The sequence below is a fragment of the Typopeltis vanoorti genome, chromosome 9 (genome assembly GCF_054136105.1).
Source record: "Typopeltis vanoorti isolate ZY-2024b chromosome 9, IOZ_Tvanoo_1.0, whole genome shotgun sequence".
NCBI lineage: Eukaryota > Metazoa > Arthropoda > Arachnida > Uropygi > Thelyphonidae > Typopeltis > Typopeltis vanoorti.
In genome coordinates this window covers 63,195,200-63,207,717 of record NC_143557.1, presented here as the reverse complement: position 1 = coordinate 63,207,717, position 12,518 = coordinate 63,195,200, and the positions used below count along the sequence as shown (strand labels likewise).

The following is a 12,518-nucleotide window of genomic DNA, read 5'->3' as shown; positions in this document are numbered from 1 at the left end:
TTATATTTCTTTTATTTATGCAACGTAAAGAACAACATGATAGGTACTCAAAATATTAGTCTTTTCTCATATAGTGAATTAAGGAGATATGTAGTAATTTACTGTTTTTCTATTATTTTTAACGTTGATTTTCAATAAGTCAGCGCTGCTAAAAGTCAACAGTATGTAGAATATTTCTTTCCAAAGACAGAGAGAACAAATTAACAGTGTAGCGAACTAAATTCTAGTGAATGCATGAAAGAGAATAATACTAGGACAAGTCAGAATGTAATAGAGCTGTATTTATAAAAACATGATGCACTTGACCCAGTTGTGGTGAATTTTTAATCTACGACACAACAGTATCGTATGTGAGTAATTGGTCACAGAGAAGGACGGACTCTCTTATTAAATAGCTAATGATAGTAGTCCTTGGAAAAACAGTGCGAGGAAGTCTGTTCGAAAGAGCAGGAGGTGAATGAAATGGAGAAGAGGAGGTTGAGAAATTCGTTCAGTTTGAAGTTGAACTATATACGGATATTGACCAGAACTTACTGGTGTTTTACTTGTTGCTTAAAGGAAAGAGGAGGAATCATAATGGCTGGTGGAAATCCGCCTATGAATATATCCAAAAAAGGCATAACACCAAACAAATTGTTTTTAAGACTTCTTTCACACTCATTTTCTCGTGAGTATGAGAGAAGAGTCGTCACTCAATCGTATATACAGTATATATTTTCTTATAGATAACATTACACATTTTAGAGAATGTTTTGGTGCATTATCTCAAATGTGTGATCACACTTTTCTAAGATTGCATGGATTTAGGGTTTCTTTCAAGACTATTCTTGTGAGAAGCAGGATCTTGAACGAAAAAAGAAAAAATAATTTGAGAGGAATCTGAAAATATACGGATTTTAAGAGATATGTAAATCGGTCCGAGAAGATAAATGTGGTCATGGATGATCTGTTTATTTATCAAAAGGTAAGGAGAAGCAAAATGAAATTTTCTTATAAGAAATAAGGCAGGACTGTGCTTTGATGCTCATTGGTTATACATTGGTTATGAGAAATCTTGTATTTGCTTAATTTTAGCAAATACAAGATTTAACAAATGAAGAGGAATGGCATACACTGCCATTAACAAAACTATGGAAAGGATTTGAGGTCAATGAAGGAAAAATGAGGAAAAAATCCGAGGAACATCATCGATCAACGCCCTGTCGAAGTTCTTCCTCGTTTATTATTGGTGGAGTAAATATTAGGAAAAGAAACTGGCAGCCAAAATGGAAATGACGGCGGGAAAACCATAAGAGATTATCTTGGTAAGGAGGCCTCTATGCCAAATTCGATTAAATCACATGGAAATGTCACAGCGACAATCTGAGTTTTCCCAAACATTCTAATGCCCTGTCTAAAGGCAGATAAGGATGGGTAGGATACCTCTTGCAGATAGTGGAATGAGAGTGACAGAATCCTTATTGGTGATCAAAAATAATCTACTTTCCACGTAACGAAGAGGTTGGCTGTTGATGACTTTTTCCAGTTTTTACGAAAGAAGGAGGCGAGAATAATGGGATGATAGTTTGATAGCTAATTTTGTCTCCTTTTTTGTAATGGGGTGAATATAGTCTTGCTTCTATATGTTGGGGTAGATGACAGACGAGTATGACAGGTTGTAAAGATAATAGTACAGACAAACTTTGAACAAAGCTCTTCCACTATTGGAAGTATCAAAATCTGTTTTCCGGACATTATAGTTCAATGATTTTAATTCAATAGTCGAGTTGTGGATGTGTGGATGATTTTCAAAGAAATTGAGTATCAGAAACAAAAACGATAGAGCAGTAGCCCCATATCTCAGTCAATATGGAAGACCGCTGTTTTTGTAGTGTTCCACTTTGGGACCAAAACGTTCTCGAATTGAGATTCGTGTTAGTTAACGAGACGAGACCTTGCGCTGAAACGTATTGCTAATAAAACTGAGTTGTAAAAGTCTGTGAAAATTCCAATTACTATCTGCATACAGTTAATAATCGACTATTTTGTACAAAAAGCGCGCTTTCTTACAACAGTTTCATTTCTCGATGTTAACAACAGTCCAATGCATGGCACTTTCCATTAAGGTTCGTCTCTTATTAAATCGATGAAACCACTCAGGCCTCTTTATATACCACAGTAACAATTCCGTTTGTTATTTTACCAGAAAACTGCATGCTTTTGGCAGTTGTTTTATATCAATTTGAAAACAAAGTGTAACACGCACGCGTTACTGTACTTTCAAATAGTGTAACACCCACATGTTAGCTTTGTCAGATGGAAGTCCGAGCACAGTCCTCTTCTGTCACATTCGGAAGTACGTTGGGCTTCTTTCCGAAAGAAGCCCAATGTACACATACATATAAAATGCGAGCCTTTGTGAGAATTGAGCATTAGTTCATGATAAATTTATCGGTGTATTTGTGAAGAAAATCGGTTTTCGGAGGATGTTTCAAAATAAAGTCTGAAATAAAGTTCTATGTCTCTGAAAAATCTTCATTTTTGTGTTCCTATGTGAGAATAACAACATTCCGTTAATTGAAAAAATGGCTAATTAGGATTGTTTTCAGAAACCGATAAAGATCTGAAATCTGTATGATAATTTGCCTTCCTACTCAAGCTTTTTCCATTTATTTCTCGTCTCCGAGATGGATTGAGTCCCCTGATATTGAGTTTTAAGTAATTTAATGCAGCTAACTTGCCACTCGTCTGCTGCATCCCTCTAAGGGTAAGTATTTTATGTCTGTAGTGTGTGGTGGAGAAGATTTTGGAAAAACTGGTCAGGGCTCACATTCAGAAATGTGTTGATAGTGAATCTCTACTTTGCAATGAGCAACATGAGTTTACTAAGGGAAGGCCATGTTTTAGCAACTTGCTCACATTCTATAACAATGTTACCATTGAACTAGACAAGAGGAATGGATAAACCATGATACTTTTGGATTTTACTAAGGCTTTTGACATTTTTTGACATTTAGAGAAAATGGGTTTGGGTTATAGAATATTAGCGTGGATGAGAGGATGGTTGACTGACAAATATCAAAAAGTGATATACGGGGGATATAAGTCTGTAAGATTTAAGGTAACCGGCGGTGTACGACAAGGATCAGTGCTTGGTCCACTGTTATTCAATCTGTACATTAATGATACTGGGAAGGATTTGACAAGCGACACAGATATTTACTGATGATGCAAAAATAAAAAATAATAATAATAAACTCAGCTAACGCCTTTTTATTCCCGTATACGATACGGGGAGTAGGCGAGGCCATTTAGCCCTGTCTAACTTTTGGAGACTGAGTGGGCAGTTCAATCTCCACTGGTACCAATCAGAAATAGATGGCCCAAGGCTATCACTAATTAAGCGGTACACAGTGAAGAGAGATCGGCTCAAATGTGCCGCCATCTCATGGTCCCTAACCCTAACATAATATATTTAATGTCTGAAATAATGTAGGTTCGACGGTCGATTTTCTTGAGTTTACGGGACGAAAAACCCGAGTTTCCGGGAGGAAAAACCCGCTTGCCCGTGCCAGAGATCGACTAACTCGGGAACCGGTCGAAAAAAGGCTTAGAAAAATTTCCTCTACTCGCCGACTAGACTCGAAACCAAGTCTTCCTTCGTGCGGCCAAGCGCCGTGGTATGCAAATGCCACATCCACTGAGCTACACAGGCTCTGATGCAAAAATATGGGTAATCTGGAATGCTGCTGATATGCAGTACTTGTAGAAGAATTTGAATAGGTTGGAACTGTGGGCATGGGAAAATGGGCGTCAGTTCAATGTCGGTAAATGCAAAGTTATGCACTTCGGCGTGATTATATAGTCGATGTCGTATTATAGTGGTGGGATTATGCTAGAAGAAACTGATGAGGCTAGGGATATTGGAGTGTTAGTAGATAGGAAGTTGAAGTTCAGGGACGCCATGTATCAAAGATTGCAAATACAACTCAAAAGATAATTGCAATGTTGTTGAAACAAACTTTCACATGTAAAGATAAGGATGTCATTTTGTCTCTTTACAATACTTTGATAAGACCTCACTTAGACTATTGTGCCCAGGTCTGGTCTCCTGGTTTCCGTTGTGATTCTGATATTGCAAAGCAGAATGTTGAAAATTATATCAGAATTATGGAATACTGATTATGAAAAGAGATCGAGAATTTGTAGACTGCAGACACTGGCGAACAGGAGAAAAGATGGGTGATATGATTGAGACTTACAAACTTCTGAAAGGGTCATACAGAATTTCAGTTGATGGAATGTTTTATTTTATGGAAGGTTGGGAAAGGAGGACATCCTTGGAAACTGAGAATGAATGCTGCTAAGAAGGGGATGAGGGCTAGATTTTTCTCTAATAGGGTCATGCGTGATTGGAATTGATTGCCATTGGATGTTGTGAGTGGAAGCAGTGTGAACGAATTCAAGAATAAGTATGATAGCTGTTGCGTGTAGTATGTGGTCTCCCTCGATGAATCCCTAATTCCCTGACGGTCTCTTATAATAATAATAATAATAATAATAATAATAATAATAATAATAATAATAATAATAATAATAATAATAATAATAATAATAATAACATAGAAGATTATTCAGAACATAGAGTCACCTCTTACATAATTTCTCACTGCAACTAGTACTACTACTACTGTGTTAGCTCGAAGCAAGATAAACTGAACAACAAAGGTAAGTTATATTTTCGAGGTTAGGTGTACGTGTTATCCGGAGTGGATAATTTACGATGCAAACAAGATTCTATGACTATTCGTTCTAAAAAGATATTATTCATGCATAGCCAGGTTTCAAAGGTTGATAATGTACTTAAGTGCTATAAAAATGTACTGTGAGAGTAGTACTTTATAAAACACAGGTATCATCAAGAAAACTGCAAGAAGTGTGATCCAATGAAATATCGAAACATTTTCAGAGCTTCAAGAGGAGATTTGTTGTTATATTAAATAAATTTCTCCATGGCCGTTATTTCTATTCTTATATATAATATACTAATATATTATCTCTCACAAACAAAAATATTAAAGATACTATTAATAGGTATTGCCATTAATTACCTTATATTTAATAATATATTTATATCTATTAAATGTAATAAATATATTCTTATATTTATATACTATTATCTCTCTCTCTCTCTCTCTCTGAGTATTATTTTCCCTCTTTATCTCTCTTTCGGATAGAAAAAGGCAATTAAGGACTGCAAGCAGCCAGCGTAGTAAATACTGTTTTGAAATTAAATTATTGCCTTCAACTTCTAGGTGTAAATGCGTTATTTGTATTATCAGTAGTTTTAAATTAATACTTTTCTGAGAATATTATTTGCAAAATTAGCTCACTGGATGCATGAAACTGTTTACATACAGTATGAGAGGCTTTTTTCCAGCCGAAGGTGAGTTCTCATCCGGTTTCTCTCTCTCTCTCTCTCTCTCTCTCTCTCTCTCTCTTTCTCTCTCTCTAATGCCTAATTTGCATACAGTCGTAAATATTCTGATATATGGTTTTGAGAACGAACTCCGTAACAGGATATTTTATTTTTCCTTCAGAATAAAGGATGGATGTATAAATTAAACATGAGATCAAACTGAATCTCAGTTTATGTGTTTTCAAAGACCGGAATCTACTGAATCAGGAGCATATCCCTATCTAAACATATTCAGGAGTGCAGGCACGCGCTCCATCACGTAACCCATGGTAGAGCATGTTGTCTGTATCGAAGACACAAAATGCATACATGGAACAGAGCCTAGGTCGTCTCTCTCTCTCTCTCTCTCTCTCTCTCTCTCTACCCGAACGGAATACGGGTAAGGAAATCGAAACTCATTTTTGTCCATCTGAAAGAACGGACATTCTCCGATCAGCAGTCCATAACTTCGTAAAATAACCTCACGTATTCGGTAACCATTTTTCACGTGTTACTGTGCGCAATCAACTGTGCAGTAATCCTGACACGCATTTTTTCATCGGAAAACCGTTACAGGATGGAGAAAAAAATATTAAGGTTTGGCAATTTTCACAAAGCAAATCTGTAGCACCTGGGATATTGTAGTTCCGGGAAGGCTAATGTATCTGTAGTAAGCGAGAAAGGAAGTATTACTGGTGGTGGTAATAGGGCTATAACCGTCTGAATGCCAATAACATTCCTGAGGGAATTACTTTCGTAGATTAGTCGGATGTTTATAATAGCGCAGATATCCCAAATGTTCCTTTTATTTGAGCAAAGAAAGACACCACGCAGAAACCTTCTAGTTCATGTCCACGCAAACATCAGCCAATGAATGTCCTACATTGTGAAAAATCATTGCTGTTGCACATTTTGTACACGATACAAGAACATGAGTGTGATCAATTTATATTTTATTTAAAAATAATAATTAATTGCTGATTTTTGAGTCCTAATTCATATTTCATTCTTCATGAACTTTATTAATATTTATAACTTATCCATTTCGTTTACTCCTCGTTGTCACTGTCAATAAAACTTAAAAATTTATAAAACTAGCCGTATGTGTCCAAATTACCAAGCGGAAAATAAAAATAAAAATAAATGGAATACAGAAATGTTAAAAAATATTAAACGCCAGCTAGATATATTCCCTGAAGAAACAAGATAACATGGGGAGAGAGAAAGAGAGAGAGAGAGAGAGAGAGAAATGCGTACACAATAAAGACAAGTGAAACTGCTCCAGTAACAATGACAAATAAGCTGACTTGCAGGAGTACAAGAAAAAGAAAAACAATCCTAACACTTATAGGACATATACGTTCATAAAGAAACAACGCAATTGTGACTTAGTATACCGCTTTTGCTGCAAACTTAATAAATCTTGAAGACAATAATGGCTTAGGCACATGGTTTGACGCTAGATAGAGACACACTAAGAATCATGGGAAATATTGGCATGATGCGATATCGAATGACATTCTCTAAAGCTGTCATTCTTTGTGGTTGCAATAAACAAACTTTCCGTGTGCCTGAGGAATAAAAGTTCAGGAGTCATATTCGGTCGCCATTAGATTTATGACGGCCTAGCAGTAATTCCCTGACTGATTTCTCTTCGTATTGTACCCTAGTAGACAAAACGAGAAATCCTTGTAAGACAACTCCCCATATTTACAACTCGCTATTGTCTGTAAAGAACCAAGTTAAAAATTCAATACTTCGACAAGATAACAATAGTTAATCTTTGAATCGTTAGATTCGGAAGCAAATAAGCAATCCTAATATTTATAATTAACCCTTAAGGAGAAAGTTTTTTACCTTGGGTATAATATATGTTAAAGATACCAAGCTATTTTAAACCTGAAATTTTAGACTTGGGAAATGGAGTAAAAACCATGTTTAAAATAGCTTGGTATCTTTAACTCTTAAGGAATTAATAAAAAAAATCACAAAAAAAAGTATGTTTAAGCTACTAAAAGAAGTTATCTTCTTTTTAATCTACAATATATGAGAAACTGATATGTTTATGTAATTTGTCATTTGCAATAGTTCTACTTTGTTAACGTGTAACAAAGCTATATCCAGCACGTACCTATTCTTTAAAGCGAAAGAAATAAAACCTTACACAAATAATCTACAGACGATATTTATCGAAAGAGCCTCACTAAAACTGTTCTTTAATCATTTGTAATGATCCCCAAGTAACCGCATCCCACTATTTCCACCTCTTACATCAGTCGCTAAAATGAAACTATTAAGAAAGAAGACGATCTGTTAACTACAAGACTTCCAGACGAAAAAGCAGATAAGCAACATAAGCAACGATTTCCTAGGATCTGTGTCATAATTACAGAGCACTGAGTGAGCACATCCGAAAGCGCGCGTCCGCTAGTGACGTCTCAATACGTCAAATGCAAATAGTCTCTCCAACTGTAATGAAGCAACAGCAACCGTAATCAAGTGCGTTCATTCGAATAATCTTCGCCAAACATCCAAATCGACTATTAAAGAAAACACGTGTAATACAAAGTAAGACTCATATTTCTCCTTGACTTTTATTGCTATCATGGAGAGGTCTAATGGCCGCTTCAGTAGCTATCACCTACCTATTGTTGGAAATAGTGAGCTTTTGTGGTGTGTGGCGGGGAGAAGTTATGTTCCTTTTCTGTGCGTTGGAATGTCCAAACAGACAATATGTTGGACTATTTGCAATAGTACACAAAATCGTATCAATTTCGTTCCTATCGAAATTCCTCGAAGCTGTTAAGGATCTCAGAAAAGGTAGAATACAATCCAGTAGAAGTGTTTAGTTGGACAGTGGAGAAAGTGTCGTAAGAAAATGCAACTAAACATGGCAATATTCGACCAGTCCATTCTGAATTGGCTGAATGAAAATTGCCGTAAATTAAATTGTATAATTCGTTTTAATCAAAAAGAACACAAAACGCAAAAAAAAAAACAGTTCCAACATTTGAATGTACAGTAACTTTAAAAAATGAAATTTCAAATGATAAAGACCATGTACGTATAAAAAATTGAACATTAAAGCCTGTAATTTTCAGTAATAAGCACTGATAAAATACTAGCAGTAGTCATTTGGACAAACAGTTTATCTATAGTCGATTAATAACTTCGGAAACTGATGAAAAAAATCTGTAAAAAAATGGCTTATCGTAACAAAAAATCATTAATTTGCCAAAATCGATTCCTGATTGCTCAAATAATTGCTACTACTGTTTTCCATTTTATCGACTAGAAAGGTAACTACACAGAGAGAGAGAGAGAAAGAGAGAGAGAGAGAGAGAGAGAGAGAGAGAGAGAGAGAGATGACGTCATGCTTTGGATACAACATCGAAATTCCCAGTTTATAAGCGCTATTCATCATTAATAAACTAACAAAATAATGCATAAAGCTCTCAGAAATTACTCTCCATCACAACACGAAGGTCATTAGGGTGCAGCACATGTGGCGCGAGTCTATGTAGTTTTTCTCTTGCTCCATCACTGCAGGGAGCTTCAGTCCTAGCAACGGAGTGGGGGGAGGGGGGGAGAGTAGGCTGGATTCGTTAATGACAGTGGGCTTTTAACATACTAGGGAATGTTTCAATAGCTTGGATAAGCTACTATCATTCGCAATGTCTACAGCCAACCCAGATGTATATTTCGATGCGTCACGTGAACCACGCGTTCCACAGTATATAACAGTTACAGTCATCTCACGTTAGACTGACTAATATTGACATTGTCGTTAGCATGCAAGGCAGTGGCGGTCACGTGGTACTATGGAAGTCATTTGCGGGTTTGCCAGAGTAATAGACATTAAGGGAGAAATGGGATTCGATGCACTCCCACTTGCATCCTAACAATGAATGCTCCATTAAACTAGAGTTACGAAATAAGATGCTGTCAGCTGGAAATGATGACGCTTTTAGGGGTTTTTAATTATCCCTTTCTCTCTCGTTCAGGTTTCGTCAGCTTCAATTAGCAACAGCTTTCAAATTAAGATTCGCGGATTTTTTTTTTAAATGCACGGAGGTGAATCATGAAGTTGCTTTATCACTTATTTATCTACCCATTTACTTCTCCTAATCTTTAATGCTTGCTAACACTGATTAATTAATTCCCTTTGTGCTTGCGGCGAAATGCGGAAATGGATAAATAAATGTCCACAGAGATACTTTTAATGTATTACGAATTATTATGCCCATCACATGGTGTAATCTAATGAGAATTACAAATTGCATTCAAGGCCAGTTAGCTATATTTATGCATACCTATTATTAAAACTCATTAGGCTGAAAGTTGCATAATAAAATTAAATATATAGTCCTCTCACATTACCCTGTTTCCTGCATGAAACACCATCTGCATCGTTATTGGGAATATATTTAGAGTGAACATTACTAACAGGGTTTTGTATCACCTAAAGGAATATTTGGTAGAACTATTCCATTTTTGATTAATCTGATTAATACTACCAAGCAGTGAATACTCTAAGGTTTATGTAGTGAAAATATTAAGTCGTAAATATATGCATATGAAAACATCCATTGCAAATTTTGTCCTCGAGAAGTGCTTGATGTAACCTCTTGAATCCCTGTGTTCTTGTGAATCGGTGGTGAAAATTTCTGTCATTCAACAGGCTGTTGCATACATTCGACGGTATCAAAGTAATAAAATTATATTTGTTTTATCAGTAAAAGATAAGCCTTTTCCACCTGGATGACGTTACAGAAATAAAACTTCTTTTTGCTGAAACAGAAACTCGCCATCGTTTTCTGTGTATATCAAGTAACAAACCGCTGCCTGAAATCAATAATGCATAGGACTCGCTGAAAAACTTACGCTATTGCACCGTCCGTTCACGACACGTGTAGGAAATCGACTGCATCATAGACTCCATGCACATGCTTTTCCCACGTTCTTCAAGGACATAACAAAATGGCGATCACTTCATCGCATCTGATCACTTCTCAAATAACACAGATTTCTTTTAATAAAAGTGTCGCAAATGGAATGTTTGAATAGAGGATCAATAGACCTTTGCGTAACATAAGACCCACACGTGCATTGCTCACTTTTATGTCAACGGATGTTTGATACACGTAGGATTTATAGTCACTAAAGATGTTTTCAAAAGGAGAAACATGACCGAAGAATGGCTGAATTTCTATATACTTCCCAAATTCTCAACAATAGTAAAAAAATAAAATAAAAGGATCTTGTTTATCTCCTCTCTCCTAAAAAAAATTTCAAAATCGTAGGACGCAACTAAGGCTCTGAGGTCAGTCTCTTGTCTGTTAACTGTGCGTCCTTTTCTGACTAGTATACGTCTTTTGAGGTATTTGAAAACCGAGTTTTCGGAAGGATAAAGCCATATTACTTCCGTATAAGAACTAGCTAACTCATCTTCATGTAAAAAAAAAAAAAAACATATCTACATGGAATTCGAAACTGAGTCTTTCTAACCAAAGGATATCATCAGTGAACAGCAAATAAACGAACAAAAAACCTATTTCTATTACAGAGAGATTAATGATAAGGAAAATGTCTAGGTCTTCTTCTGCTCTGCGATAAACCGCCATACAGAGATAAAATATGAAGAATGAAGTCTTTCAAATTGGTGACGACTTAGTTTTTTGAGGAAGAAATAGACAGTTGAGACACTTATATACGAAACATAAGGTAACATGCCAAGTTGTATACTATTCCAAATATGTGTTTTATCTTTTACAAAATAAGATATTCAGTGACTTAAAGAAGTTGGTTCCACTTTATATTACTAATAAAATGATGAACATAAAATACAATAAAACACCTCAATATCAGTTTGAAATAATAACTCCTCAAATTTTAAAGCTAAAAGTACTCACAACACTAAAAAAGCTCGGAATATCAGTGTGTAATGATTCATCATAATAATCATGCTCTAGTACGATTTCTATTTGATGCGCCTATTAGGTGATGTTATTATGCTAGTTGTGTATTCCTAATATGTAATACTTGACAAAAAATTATGTCATGAATTAAGACTTTAACAAATTAATTTCTAGAGAATTATTTGCATACGGTCGTTTAAAATGGGGATAAAATGCGAATATTATTTCTCGCCAAGTATAATACAAAACAACTTCTATGCAAACCATAGAAGAAGTGTAACCGTGTGTGTGTGTGTGTGTGTGTGTGTGTGTGTGTGTGTGTGTGTGTGTGTGTGTGTGTGTGTGTGTGTGTGTGTGTGTGTGTGTGTGTGTGTGTGTGTGTGTGTGTGTGTGTGTGTGCGTGTGTGTGTGTATTGTTTCATTCTAGATAAACATATATCTATAAATATATGTTTATCTAGATAAACATACCGGATAAAGTCCTTTTTACTGTTGAAGACAGTTTAATAAATGCTACCCGAGTGCATGAATGGCAAACGATCAGTGAATCTTGAAAAGAACTGATCCCGGATTTTCAAGGTCGTTTCGTAAGATCCTTCATCAAAAACTAACGGTGCTTGCTTGAATAACGCAGTTGTTTGCGACAGGCAGCATAAAGGAATCTCAAAGTTCAGGTAGTTCGGCGAACAAGAAAGGGAATCCGTGACGCAATCTTTACATCAATTGAGCGTAAGAATAAATCAATATGCAAAACGCTATACAGAGTTGGGAATATCAACATTAAGCGTGCACTTGCATTCGAGGAAAAATTTGCACTTTCATTTCTAATGCAGTGTTCTAAACTTGGTGAGAGAACTGTGTGGTCAAAATATGGAGACAAGCTTTTGTAGATTATATTCCGCAAATTGCATTCATGCAATATCTTAGCGACGATTGTGTAATTTACAGCAGTAGCAGTCATTTCAGATATGCTTATTATTGAGGTAAAGAAAATCCTTACTTTTTTCCAAGAAATCGAAGATAATCTTTTGCATGTCACGAATTGGATGAGGGAGGAAGTAACGACCATATTTCCTTGCTGGATCTGTGACACAAATTACCGGCAGTTTCTTTGGAATAGTTTTCCTACAACGAACTATTTCAAAGAAAATCGTGGTATTCAT

At 35.8% G+C, this 12,518-nt stretch overlaps 1 protein-coding gene across 1 annotated transcript in view; it reads right to left on the bottom strand.

The window, feature by feature from the left end:
- LOC150103092 (protein O-mannosyl-transferase Tmtc3-like) overlaps positions 1–12,518 on the bottom strand; it is a 235,541-nt gene that overhangs the window by 92,132 nt on the left and 130,891 nt on the right. The gene's annotated exons all lie outside the window — the stretch shown is intronic.